This window comes from Lissotriton vulgaris, chromosome 4_1 (assembly GCF_964263255.1).
Source record: "Lissotriton vulgaris chromosome 4_1, aLisVul1.2, whole genome shotgun sequence".
Taxonomy (NCBI): domain Eukaryota; kingdom Metazoa; phylum Chordata; class Amphibia; order Caudata; family Salamandridae; genus Lissotriton; species Lissotriton vulgaris.
This window is the reverse complement of record NC_141691.1, coordinates 2,145,794,183-2,145,809,414: the sequence shown is the minus strand read 5'-3', so window position 1 is coordinate 2,145,809,414 and position 15,232 is coordinate 2,145,794,183. Positions and strand designations below refer to the sequence as shown.

Here is a 15,232-nt window from a genome sequence, read left to right as displayed (position 1 = left end):
CTTCTAAGGAGCTTTTTAAAATTGTCAAGGGACTCACAATGGTAAAAGAGGGAGCTATCAGTCCGCACTACTCCAAAGAAAGGTGCAATGGATTGGCCATGTTTTTTAAATGTAAAGTAGAAAATATCTATAACTCCCTCCTCCCCAGCTCAATAATAACGCCAGGAGCAACTATGCAAAGAAAAGTACAATGTGAACAAAGGGAATCAGAACTACTGACCTGCCCTGTTCTAAGATCCATTCCACCGGTCATTTAGATATTATATCCGGCTTACTTCAAGAAATCAAATCAGGCTCACCAAGAGATCCAGCCCCCCGTATATTCTTGCACAAGGAGGAAGCTCAATGAATATCCAATTATGCAAGGTAATAAATCTCTCCCTTGAAAAAGGTGTAGTTCCAAGAGACTAGAAACACGCATCCGTGAAATTCTTGCTGAAAAAAACAGATTTTGACCCCGCTGATTTATCAAACTATCCTCCAATATCGTTATTGCCGATAATGGGTAAAATCGCAGAAAAGCAGGTCAACACTACAATTTCTTCCTTTCTTGAAAACAACAGCGTTATCCATAAGTCTCAGATGGGGTTCAGACTCAAACACAGCACTGAATCGGCGCTGCTAGTGGTCACTGAAAAACTGAAGTCTATAATTGATGAAGGTAAAACAGCAGCAGTGGTACTCCTGCATTTAAGTGCCGCTTTTGATACGGTAGACCACACAGTGCTGATTCAGAGGCTGGAAAGTGTAGGAATGGCAAAGAAATGGGTATCATCTTTTTTGAACAACAGACATCTCCAATGTGTGGAGGCAGGTTTCCAGTCAGACCCCCTTGAAGCCACCTGGGAAATACTACAGGGCTCCTCCCTGAGCCTGACGTTATTTAACGTCTATTTCAGCCCTCTGGCTCAGTTAGTACAGGAATTCAGCATCTCCATCGTGTCATATGCCGATGACACGCAACTGGTGTTTTCAATCTTGGAATCGCTGAACTCAGATCACCGTCAACTTGTCCCTTGCCTCGAAAAAATCGGAGCATGGATGGCAAATTGCAAGCTCAAGTTAAACGGAGATAAAACAGATTCTGGGCAACAATGCTAATCCGAAACTCAAGATTTTCTGGCAACCAAGCTGGGGGCTTTCGCCTTCCCCCAAGGCTGCCATTAAAGATCTAGGCATATGGCTGAACCAGAATCTAACAATGAAGACCCAGGACAATAAGTTGGCCGGGACTTGCTTCTGAATCATACGTATGATCAGGAAAATCATGTCTTTGCTCCCAGATGACGCAAGGAGAACCATAGTTCAGGCTTTAGTTCCATCACGACTGGACTATGGCAACTCCCTCTTCCTGGGATCACCCAAATATGTGGCAAAAAGACTACAAGTGGTTCAGAATGCCGCCGCTGGAAAGTTGCTGAGCATCCCCTGACGTCCATCAGCCAGGTTAGGACTACGGAAATTGCATAGGCTTCCGATACAGGCCAGAATTAAATCAAGTCTCTGAGTATGGTCATAAGGCCATGCAGGGGAGAAGCCCTGTTCTTATCCAAAAATAATTATGCACTACTACTGGAGAGGCACCTCAGATCTAGCTCAAAATTTCTCATGAAAATACTCCCAGTTAAAAAGGCTAGATGGGGTGGAAGATCCTTTACTCATCTGATCCCGAGGCTTTGGAACAGCCAGGACCCAGAGATTCGTCTCATTGAAAATGAACTCTCTTTTAAAAAAAAGCTCAAGACCTGGCTCTTTCCGCAAGACTAAGTGCTGGCTGTCTTTCCTCCTTATCTGATAGCGCTGAGATGCCCAAGGGTGGTCACGCGCTTTATAATTCCCATAAACATAAACATTAATGAACCTCAATGTTGTATTATTGTCTAATTGTCTCTTATTCTCATGTTCAAGCAATGTGGAACTTTCAATTTTTCTAATACTCACTTTCTCCCAGTAAATTATTTCCCTACAATAACCACATTGAAATAATCTATCAAAACATGTATTTGCTTCCATTTGATTTATATCAATGTCACTACAAGCTATTTTGAATCAGTCATTCACAGACAGCTTTTTTTCAATTATTATTGATAATTTAATTATATCATAGAATACACAATTTAAAAGGAGATAAAACAAGAGGATTCAAAAATAGTGAAAAACACCATAATATAAAAATATCACACGAGGAGAATAAACAGAAGATATAGCAACATAACTCATCATATTCATGCACCAGTTGATCTTAGAGGTATTTTGACTCAAAGAAATTCACCAAAGGGGATATTAACCTTTTGTTTGATGAAATAACCTGAACCCTTTTGTAAAATTTAATTAGCTGCTATTAGCTTTGTAAAGGTCTAGAAAGCCAGAGTTCTATTATCAACACACATTTCAAAATCCCAAAAATATATATGTTGTTTATCAAATTCTAAACTTAAAGGTACAGTCCAATTGATTTGATTGATATATTGTTTGTTAAAACTTGAGGTCATCTACAACCCTATTCCAACTAACACAAATATCATCAATGTGACAGCCCAGGTATATCAATTTATTACTGTAATACCAAGGACCAGTCATGACATGCTCAATCAAAAACCGACCCTTAAATAGGTTTGCTTATGAGTGAGAACACCTGAATCCCATTGCAGTTCCTATCTTCTAGTGGTAGAGCATGTTTTGATATAGATACAAAAATGATTCTTCAACACAAAAATATGAACAGTAAATATTTCACTGCCTCTAAACCTTTATCATGCTCAATACATGTATACAAACTTGCAACATCCACCATTATAAACAGGTAATTGAAGTCCCAAGGTACGCCATTCAATTGTCTTAATAGATCCTTTAATCCAAAATAAGTGATGTTAGAGTTTGTACAAACAGACCAAAACAAATCAACACATTTAGAATGGTGTTCTGTATGTGAACATACATCATATGTTATAGGCCTTCCTGAATTAATCCCCCCCACCTTATGGAATTTCATGAGAAAATAAATAATGGGCAATTGTGCCTTACCTTAGTTTAAATATATGTACACATCAACATCTAATAATTGTTCTTACTAATGCCCTTTCAATTTATTATTGAGCATTTTATGTGAAATCTGATACTATGCATGATATACATATTCATAATTTGACACATTTGATGTGTGCGTGTCTGTATAAGAAGCAGTCTGATTCATCTATGTATTAGCTTTTTTCATGTTAATAGTAGTTGAAGATGACTGTCCGTTAATATTCGTAGATACTGTTAATGTCTCAATGATTGATGCTGCTTCGAGTTTATAAATGCACATGGTTTTGTATATGTGATGTATCTGTTTTATTACACTCAGCTCTTATATTTCAGTATCATTGACACTGACGTGGTATTAATATCTTAAAAATAAATAATTGTTCATATTTTATTTGTTATTTGTCTTATGAAATTACAGATATACTTTATGTGAGTTTTCATATAGAAAATGGTCAATGTTATATATTACGTTATTTTAATGTCTATATGTTATGCACGTTGATGATGTGTGATTTATGTTGCCAGTCATGAAGAAGTGAATTAATGGCAAAACGCGTGTTAGCTGCCTTTGATTCTATGAAAATCTTTAGGAGTTTATAGTAATTGAAACAATTTATTGGAATAAGCTTAGTAAAACAACATTCTGTGCATGGGTTGATTTTGACATAGATTTTTCCCGGACTGTGTTTTTTTTTTGTTTTTTTCACTTGTTCAATTTTTATTTCATGGTTTACTTGTACCTGTAATCAAAAACTAAGCGGAGATGCACACACTTACTACGTATTTTTTTCACGCAATGTAAAAAAAAATTTCAATTTTCATTTGGCGTGCTGCAGAGGTAACACGGTTGTCTACACCGTGTCCTCGCTTTAACCCCTCCCTAAATTGAGACCATGAGTCTCAAACCTCTACGCTCTTTTGCCCAGGATTATACCTTGTATATTTCATACAATATTCATAAATGTTCACTTTTTGTTCATTTCATACTTTGCTTTTTATTCTTATATGTTTTAACTCATTTTCTTCATGAAAAATAACATAACATTAATCAAACATTTGATTTACACTCATTAACAAAAGAATTATTTTCCAAAGAATTCTTCATTTCCATATCCAGATGCTCTCAGATGCTCAATGCATTTCGGGTCATGCATGACCCTTCATCAGGAGCTATTGATTTCTACAAAACAATGCAATACATTCATCAGTAGCCTATTCAAACTGGAGAATACCAGAACAATTGTACTTTGCAACAAGAATTACATAATATGAACCTTTTTGTAAAAACGTTCTTATGAAAACATTTATGACTGTTCCTATGGTGTGACCAATCTAAGTGTGTGAAAAAACTGCCACCACACCCATGTGCTCAGAATGAACAAACATTTGCTTACATGGATTTCTTCCCAAGAGATTTGATACCGTCTGAAGGAAAAACGAACATAAATCACTAACTGAATTTTTTTTTAAAACTCTCAAGTACCTCTAACAAATAACAAGGGACAGCCTCTTACAGATGTAACTCTGCTCGTGGACTTTACTGGTGAATTCTCTCTCATAGCCAAAGTCTCTCAGCGTTCGCAAAAGCTTTCGTGAGGTCTAATATAAACCAAAAGCTGAAATAAGTACCAAACACGATAAACATCTAGTGTTGCTAACTACGTTACTCGCTAGTCAATCTGCATACCTTCAATGCTGAAAAATCTTCTGTAAGCCGTTTCTCGTCCCGGTAATCTCCATGTAACAATCCTCCAAGCTACGCGCTGAAACCATGAACCTCGCGTTTCTAAAGTACCAACAAAATCAAAAACGGACTGCAACCAGCTTCCGTCACGGAGAGGATCAAGAATCTAAATAATGCCCATATTTTACAACACATTACGAACAACTCCCAACTGTATTTGCAAGTTGCAGCGTCCTCCCTCATCGAGTGCTCTGTGCTCCCAATAATATTATCCACACAATACACAAACAGAATGAAACCCAAAACGGGCGCCATCTTGGACGAGTAAAAAAGACGCTCCTCTCAGTATCAGATAACTGATCAAATTGAAAATTAGTAATATCAAAAACACCAGTGAATGTGTATAGATTGCAGATAGGCTCATAAATGCATGTTATAACAGTATAGGTTCAACGTGAATACATTAAAAGACATTGTTGAAAATTCAAATGTAAATATTCTCAAGCATGTGCACATTTTTACAGTAGCATAGAGCTCTAAATTACAAAAAACATGAGTAATCGATATGTTCATTTAGCCCTTTAGGTTCTTGAGTTCCCAATTTTTTTATCCAGAATGTTTCTCTTTGAAGAATGGATCGGGTCCGATCCATACCTTCGAGATACACTACTTGTTCAAGCACTGAAAATTGTAATTGTGTTATGCTGTGTCTTTCCTGAGTCCAGTGTGCAGCTAAGCTGCTTTTCATATTTTTGTTTCTGATCAAACTTTTGTGTTCAGAGATTCGGACTTTAAGTTTCCTCTCAGTTTTGCCCATGTATAGTTTACCGCAGGGACATTTAATGTAGTAAATTATGTTTGAAGAATTGCAGTCTGAATTGCGAAATAATTTGATGTCTTTCCCAGACAGGGGATGATGCAAATTTGCCCCAGTTATAACATTGTTACAATGTACACAGTTAGCACATTTCCTCATACCTCTGTATGACTTTTGTTCAGTATACTTGGGTGAAGTTTTTAAGATCTCCTTCAGATTTTTCGACCGAGTGAATGCAAATAACGGTTTCCTGTTGAACAATCCTTGGAAGTCCGGTTCATTTTCCAAGAGCACCCAGTGTCGATTGATAATGTTCTTTATCTTCTGTGTGCTTGTGCTGAATTTACACACAAAAACATGTCTCTCCTTTGCTTTCTCTGGGGTCTGTTTCAACAAATTTTGACGATCCATGGCTTGGATCCGTGTGTTGGCTTGTGCAGTGATTTCTTGGGGATATCCTCATTCTTGATACTTCCTGGTTTGGATTTTAATTTGTTCTCCAAAATCGTTGGGTTTTAAACAAATCCTTTTAAGCCTCATAAATTGCGAGAAAGGGAGATTCTTCTTCAGATTAGGAGGGTGAAAACTCTGGTATTGTAAAGCATTATTGACATCGGTCTCCTTCCGATATACAGTCGTAACAATGTGTTGATCTTCTAGGTTGATTTGTACATCCAAAAATGATATTTGTGAGTCACTTATACTATGGGTGAATTGAATGTTCTCATCATACCCATTGAGTTGCGAGAGTTTCATCTCGAGATTCTGTCTTGATCCTGTCCAGATAATGAAAATATCATCGATGAATCTACAAAATAGTTTAATCGAGATATTCCATTCTTGATCATTGAAAATGTGGTCAAATTCAAATTTCGCCATAAAGGTAATGGCGTATGCCGGGGCCCCGGCAAAGCCCATAGAAGTACCCTTCTGTTGAAGGAAAAACTGCTTGTCCCCAAAAAAATAACTATGATAAAGGCATAAATGTAAAATTTCCAAAATAAAAACTTTATCAGCCTTAATGTCTGGTTGTTGCAATAGTGCCCACTCTACTGCTTCAATGCCTGCTTGGTGTGGTATAGATGTGTACAGTGACTTAACATCTACTGTGCACAATAACATGTTCTCAGTGTACTCCAATTCATTGATTTTATTGAGAAAGTCTGTGGTATCCTTAACATATGACGACCATCTCTGCACGAAAGGTTGCAAAAACGTGTCGATATATTTATGTTGCCAGTCATGAAGAAGTGAATTAATGGCAAAACGCGTGTTTGCTGCCTTTGATTCTATGAAAATCTTAGGAGTTTATAGTAATTGAAACAATTTATTGGAATAAGCTTAGTAAAACAACATTCTGTGCATGGGTTGATTTTGACATAGATTTTTCCCGGACTGTGTTTTTTTTTTGTTTTTTTCACTTGTTCAATTTTTATTTCATGGTTACTTGTACCTGTATTCACTTATGACAAAAACATTTAAAATACATAATATGAACCCTCTGCAATGACATAGGCTGTTTAAGGTGTTGGACTACTTAACTGTTCTCACACTTTCTACATGTATCTGTATGTGTTCAATAAGTCATGCCTGAGGCACTTCATTACCCCTATGTGGAGTGTGCATGGGAGTACTTGGGGTCTCCCCTGGTTGTTGGCTGACCCTAAGGCAATAATGTGCTCAACTGAGATTAGTCCCCTTGTTCTGCTCAGCAGATTCCATGTTTGTCTCCTATTTTCATTAACACCTTGGCTGCTAGAGGTTTTTCCACCCAGTGCTGGACTCACAGAGTTACCTTTATTCATGACGAGCTCAGCTCGTCATAAGCACAGCTCAACCGTGCCTCATGACGAGCTGAGCTCGTCATGAGCAGCGAAGGGGTTAAGGAAGAAGAAAGGGCTATTTACAAAAATGGACTTGGACAATGTGAGCTCTCCAGGTCAGCTTGTGACCTGAAAAAAGCAACACCTGAACAAATGATTGGCCCAAAGGCAAAACTTAGGTTGCTTGACTCTAAGGCCAGTTTCTGTTTAACCAATGTGTCAACTGATGTATGTCTGGACCACCCAGTAGACTGATGTGTGTCTGACCTGTAGAATGTTGTGTGTCTGACCACCCTGTAGAGTGATGTATGTCTGCCCAACCTGGAGACTGATGTTCATCTGAGAAACCTGTAAATTGATGTGTATCCATCCAATAGGGAGACTGACAAGAGTTTGCCTCACATGTAGATTGATATGCATCTCACCAACTAGTAGAATGATGTGGGCCACACTACCCCGTATGCTGATGTGTGCCTCCTTAACCCGTATACTAATGCGTGTCTGCCCAACTATTAGATTTATGTTTGTCTGCCCAACCTGTGGGCTAATGTGTGTCTGCCCAACATGTAGGCTGATGTGTCTTTGTCCAAGCTGTGGACTGTAGGCTGCTATGCAGGTTACCCATAGAAATGTTATCCATTGGCAAGTGAGTGCCTAGGGCTCTTCCCCTCACTCACAGGGTACTGTCACACCTAAAAGGGTACCATTGGACACCCACTTCACAGCACTGCTGGACTTGTGGAAGACAAACAAGTGATAGTACCTGCTGTTGTGAGCTGAAGGGAGAGCCCTAAGTTCCGGATCATTTCCTATTTCCACCCAGGACTAAGAAGTGAAATCCAAGGGTCTATTGGCTGGTCTATAGTTTAGCTTCAGGGATAACATAGTTGCAAGAAGCGTACATTCCTGAAGAGCTCATCAGGCCAGTTCAAACTGGATCTGCACTGGACCACGCTGGTAAATTTTACTGGTGTCTAGGAGATCCAGAGGCCCTTGGATTATTGTCAGAGCATACTCCCTCAGCCTTGCATTAAATGCTAGAAAACTATTGTGGGACTGGGACCTACCAACCATGCAATCCACTGAGGGAACAGCGGCACTAGGCCTGATGTCTCCACAGCTCCAGAAATATTATCTCCTGCAACAAATCTGATTCTGTCGAGCTGACGCCATGCACTGTCTGTCTGCTTCAAACTCTCTTCAACTGGAGTCGGCAGCCTTGCCCCTCTGTGGAAACTGAGCTTTAACAAGGAACCGAAGTCTGAAGGTAGAAATCTTCACTGGGCCAGACGATGAGCAACATCCGATGGACATCTATGGAGCGAACTTAGATTTTCTCAGCTCGGAGCTCTCCAGTTATTTGTTACAGGTTTCTCCAAGACCCTGTCCTTTGCCAGCACATGATCGATCAGCCAATATTTAGATCGTGCCTGCAGGTTTGTCCCACTGAGGACTCTACATTCTAGTGAAATTTCTTAGTCTAAAGATTACTCTAATCAGGATCAGCCTTGGCCTTCTATTCCACCCGCGCTACATCGGAGTCACCATTAAACGTAGCTTTGCCCAGGTCCAATGCAACTAAATGGCCATGTTTGGCAATGTGTACTATGTATGTCTTATTCCCCTTGTTCTATTTTGTTGTTGTGGTGCCATTTTGATCATTAAAATATTACAATATTGTTTGTTTTAATAAATTGAAGCAGGATTTGTATTTTGTGGTGCTTTTGACTTATTAAGAGTTTGGGACATCTAAATACTTCACACAAGCCTGTCTTCCCTCTGCCATGGTGACCTCGGGTTGATCTTAGGTTTAAATTGCTGAATCCTCTACTGGACCCAACAAGAACAGTGTCCATGATCACATGTGGTGGACTCCCATCCACCGTAATAATCCACTTTCTCACACTGACGAGCAGTGATGTTGGCATGTAACGTTGCATTCCATTCACAGGCAGAGGTTTGTAGTGTTCAGATAAAATTTACTTCAACTATTGCACCCGACCCCCTGTTCCACTGGAGCAATCATGCTCTTCAAGGTGCCCTTTGCTTAGTTTCATGCTGTTCCAACTGTGCAATTGCTGTGGCAGCCTTGGGCGTTTCCCCTCGCAGTGTACCTGCTTCTTGGTTAGTTGAGTACAGCTGACTCGGCCCCAGCAGTAATTTAATAGAACTTGAATTGTGTCCTCTTTGCTCCCAGTTCCTTAACTATCTTCCCCGGTCACTGTCCTTCAAAGGCCCGGCTCCTCACTAGGTCTCTATGACAAGGAAATGACCCATGGGGGCCTCTTCCCATTTGCAAACGGTTACAAACAGCTTTGATGTGTAAGTAAAAAATAAATGTTTGGCCACCGCAATCTGATCTAAAAAAGTTCATACATAGCACAACAATTAAGTATTTGAAAGGGACGTCCTAACCACTTCCCTTCCAAGTACTGAATGGCTAAACAAAAATTGTGTGTCCGTAATATGTTACTGAATCACAATTTGTGTTTTGTACATGTGAAAAAGCATTTTTGTATATCAAGATTGTGTTAATCAGGTTATTTATGACCTCAAAAAAACTTTCGCACACAAAGCCCCTATTGTTGCAGTATTTAATATTTTTCACATTTCTATCTGTTACATATAATGGTAAATGTTGCTAATCGTATTGCAAATGTATCAAAATTAATGGTTTGTTTGGCAAAAAAATGATATTGCATCAACTACAATGATATCTTATCCTAGACAGCATGAACAGTTCTGTGTGGATATCTTTGTGGTTTAAGACTTATGCAAATATCCATTAACGTTACATCATTTGAAAACATAGACTATATAGATGTAGGGTCAAAAGACCCTGAAACTGTGTCCAGGTGACCCCCTGCTCCTCGTTCTAACGATCATACATAGTGGTTCTTGCTTTCAAACGCTTCTTGTGGAGCGGAAGAAGCTTTTTCAGATCAACAGATTTACATTAGAACCATCTTCCTCATGAAGTGAACATAGCACCATCACTTTCTGATTTTAGAAAACTGCTAAAAACCTAGCTTTTCAATCAACCATAAAAGAATAAAATAAATCTGAGCTGCTCTATCCTTAATGTCCACAGAGCACCAAGACGCCTCTGGGCATCAGCTGTACCTAATGAGACCAGTCATTTATTTATTCATTCATTCTAGTAGATTCAGTGTGTTCTACTCTACCGGAGATAGTTGACACTTTGCTCACAGTTGCTGGAAACAGCAATGTTGTCTTTTTTGCCTAGTTCAGCCATAGAGTATGAGCCCTGCTCTTTATTTCAGTTTTGACAAACAGCCTTCATTGCATTTCTCAACTAGTCCATTGATTTGGATCCAGTGGACTTTATGTGACTTACACACACCTAGAGCCACATGGCCTTCATGCAGCTTGCAAAAGAGTTTAGCCCATAACCATAAAACACAACCCTGAAGAATCCAGTGCTTGAGAAGATGGCAACCACGGCTTTGGCCTCCACTGACACAATTTCATAATTCAGGAGAACTACTTACAGATACCTAGTTTTGTAGCCCAATAAGACAAAAAGATAAATGGTCTAGATGTTGTGTTAAGAGCTCATGAATTAACAGTGGATGAATCTAAACCTGTCAAAGAAAGATCACACAAACATCACAAGTATTGTGTCTTAATATATCCTTTTTGAGGCAGAAACTGATTCTCAAACTGCAAGTTGTCCCTGTGCGGCCATCTCCCCTTAGGAATCAGGCAAGTGGTTACAGAGGGATGGAATCGCAGGCAGTGGGCCAAAGAACCTCTTCTTCATCCCCCAGTTTCTTCCAAAATGGAAAAAACATTTATAAAATCTAATTGGAAATAGGATCCTTTAATGAAATCCAGTTTGGGTTGCATACATAGAGAGGTACAGTTGGTCTCCTTTGCATGCCTCTACTTGAAAATTGAAACTTGCCCAATGAATATGTATTACAAGGTCATTTTGTGCCCACTTCCCACAAAAAAATGAGAAATGGTATGTGGCTTCCTAATGTATGTGTTCCTTCACAAATTGCATTCCATTCACCAACCAATCACTGTGCAATTTCATATACTTTATTTTAAATAGGAATACTAAATCTGAGGTGTAGAACTACCTGCTGGCATCGTTTTTTTTTAGCTCAGTTTATCCAGAAAGTTTTAGTGACATCATTGTGAGCTTACTGCAAGAAATGATTAACATTTATTTCATTTGTATACATTAATATGTGTAGGGCAGGAAACAGAATTGTTTCTGTCTTTATTTATTTTCAAATGTCTAAAATGCCTTAATGATAGTAGACTTACCATAAACTGATGAGCATCTGCTCTGTCCCCCCTAATGACCAACCTTATCACGTCTGCTCCCATTTCTGCTATCAATTTCTAGTTAGAGCTGTGTGTGCCACCTGACATGGCACAGTGGTGATTCTGGTCCTCCTTGGTGCACAGTTGCATCCTTGTTTTACAGGCCAATTGACCACTGATTTGTGACACACTTTGTTGCAGGGATTCTGCTCAGACACATAACTGTGCACAGACACTCAGGACCTCAGTGATTTGGGGTGTGTCCAAAACTCACCTTAGTACACAAAATCCCCGACCAGACTAGCATCAGTGTCTCATCAGCTCTTCCTCATATAGCAATGATTAGACATCCTAGAACATGCAACTTCCTCATGGCTGATGAGGACTGAAAACCCGAAACCGGTCCTAGGATGCTTGTTTCCAGTCCACGGAGGACCTGGCCTGGCAGTTCAGGCTGGACTGTTCCCATGGGGCACAGGGTCAAGACTGATTTGCATATGGCTGGGTGCAAACTGGTATGGCATGGTGAGCAAAAAAACGATGGATTTAGGCCCAGATCTCTGTACTGGGGTGAATGTATGAAATTGTTCTGCATTCTGTCAATCAACTGTTGTTTTTACAGAGAGAAAATGGGCAGAAGAGAGCAGAATAGAAGAAGTAGAATTAAACAGCAGATAAGCAGAAACAGGCAAAAGGGAACAGAGAGAGCAGACAGAATTCTTATGGCTCACCACTGGGCCACCGAGGATGAGGTGCAGGTGGGGGCCTGCGGGTGGAGGAGGGCCTCGAATTTGCGGCAGCAGCGAGGAGATGGAGCAGGGGCACAGGCAGTCAGGTGAATCTGAGTGGCATGGGAAGCGACCTGCCTGGAAACAGGGTCAAGGCTGCCCTTTCAAGGTATGCTTTGCGTGAAAGGGGAGGGCAATGTGTGTTGCAGTGGGGTTTCCACCGCAACACCCATTGCTCCTGACAAGGGAGGCATAAATAAGAGGCAGCACCAGAGTTAAGCCCAACGACAACCTGTCATAAATTATGTCTTTGTACAGTACTACGGGACGCTATATTCCTCTCCCATGGAGCCGTCCCCGGATTAACTTCAGAACTATACCTGTCAGGCCACACCACCCCTGCCAAATCCCTCTACAGATCCATGAGTTGGAGGACCTCCTACACATATAGAAAATACAAGTAGCATTTTGTCAGAGGGTTCAGAAAAAGGTGCAAAGTTTAGATCCACTTTTGTTCCCAATTTGCTTGTGGTCTACCAAGAGGCTCACTAGTGGGGCATGCTGTCCTACAGGAGGCCCTCATAATGGTGTTTCCCAAACCAGACAGGGATCCTTGGATGTGAGATATTATCGCCCTTTATCAATGGTCAACATTGATTTTAACATTTTAAGCAAGGAGCTCACCAGTCAATTACATCCACTGCTTTGGTCACTAGTTCACCCTGACCAGTGTGGGTTCATTCTCCACAGGGAAACTCATTACAATACATGTTGGTTGTGTGACATTATGGGAGTGGTTGAGGAGACCGCAGAGCTCCCGATGGCGGTCTCCCTGGACTTAGAGAAGGCAGTCAACACCCTGGGGTGGTCACACTTGCTGCTACTGTATGAGCTACTGCATGCCAGGGTGAGGACGGGACGTCAGATATTGTGTCACTTTGTAATCGGCAGAAATACACTTCAGGACTGGCTATGAAGCCCCTGGGAGCACTACAGCGAGCAAGAGGCCCGGGTTGGGATGTGGCAGTGCGAGTACTTTGCTCCACAGGCCATCCACCAGTGAAACCTGGCTGGTATTGTTCTGTGGGAATCTGACAATCCTGGTTGTTACCTAAAAAGAAATATTCAGAATGTGTCTGAATTATGTCGGTGCTGCAGTCTTCAGGGAGCATGAAAATATACTGAGTTTCCTTTTTTGTGCTTTTCAGAGCCCCGCAGTGGTGAGCTGAGGATTTTACTCGTCGGAAGCGCTGGAGCTGGAAAAAGCACCACCGGAAACTCCATCCTTGGGCAGAGGCGCTATGAGTCCAGGCCGTCTCCAAAGACGGTGACCCTGGAGTGTGAGAAGGGGGTCTGTGTCCGAGACGATAGGCGCCTGGTGGTGGTGGACACCCTGGGGTTCTTGAACAGTCACGCACCAGAAGTAGTGCAGTGTGAGATGAGCCGGTGACTGGAGCTGTGTGGCCCTGGGGGGCCCCATGCCCTGATCCTGGTGCTCCAGACCGGGTGCTTCACCAAGGAGGAGAGGGAGTCCATAGAAACACTGGAAACTCTGTTTGGGAGAGGGGCCCTGAAACGCATGGTCATCGTGTTCACCCGGCAAGAAGACTTGGGTGAAACATCAATACAAGAGTTTGTTTCCGCATCTGAGAGACATCTTCAGAAGTTAATTTCAAAGTTTGGGGGTCGCTACTGCGCCTTCAACAACAGGGCGACAGGAGCAGACAGGGACCGACAGGTGGAGAGGTTGATTGACATAATAGACAGAATTTTGTTAATATTCAGTGCGTCCAGGCTCAGACACTCCCTTACCAAGCATTGCTTTATTTCCATCCCCTGCTCAATTGGCTGAACAGTTGCTTAATTAACATTTCAATTTGAAATGCTTATGTTTAAATAAATGCACTCAAGCCAGCGGGTGAGGGAGAGTCCTGATTTTATTAAATACTAAGTAGGTGAATATTATGAGGTTTCTTCTCTTGCTGTATATTTCATACCACTTTAACCCCTTCACTGCGGCGGCTATTCCGCTGCAGTGCTAAGGGGGCGGGGCGGAAGAGCGGCGGGAGCATGCTGGTGACGGAACCGCTCTGTCACCAGCCGCGGTTGCGCTGTGCTCATGACGGAGCGGTTCCGTCACGGCCCCGCCCGCTCAATAGAACGTTCAGGCCGGCGCGGAATCCGCGCCACGCAGGTGTTCTGAGCAGGCCATGACAGAACCGCTCCGTCATCAGCACAGCGCGACTGCGGCTGATGACGGAGTGGTTCCGTCAACAGCAGGGGAGCGATTAAAAGTACACTACGATTCACATGAGCCTGCTCCCCTGGGCAGGAAGTAGCAGTATGGAAACTAGCATTGGCAAAGCTGATAGGTCTGGGGTCATCCACCAGCCCTTTGACAATTCCCCTTTTTTCTCATGGCGTTTGCAGAACTTTATTGTTTGGAAATTGTCTGGAGTTTGTCAATCTAAAAATAAATTGACTAAAGATGCTGTAACTCATAGTGAAGTCAGTCTTTGAGGGGGATGGAGAACAATGTGAATGACACAACCTTGGATGAGGTGTGACTAAAAACCCCTGTGAGTACCTATGTCCCGGGCAGACTCACGAACCGCTACATAAGACGGTCTCTGAGAGGTGAGTCGGCCTCTAAACAACATTTTGTGCTTGCTGGTCATCTTAGCACTTGGCAGCTTCTTGTGCACATAGCGTGACAGTCTTGGAAGCGAGCGCTTCGTTTTTTAATAATTCCTGTTGGTTCTCTCATTAATTTACTGCCTTATTTCTTAACCCCGGTTTTTAATTATTAGCGCTTACCTGCACTGTAATTGTACTTACACCGCCGTTTGAGCGG

The 15,232-nt window shown here is 41.5% G+C and overlaps 1 pseudogene; it reads left to right on the top strand.

The window, feature by feature from the left end:
* The first annotated feature begins 501 nt into the window (after window positions 1-501).
* Window positions 502-15,232, top strand: part of LOC147725279 (GTPase IMAP family member 4-like) — a 32,955-nt pseudogene continuing 18,224 nt past the window's right edge.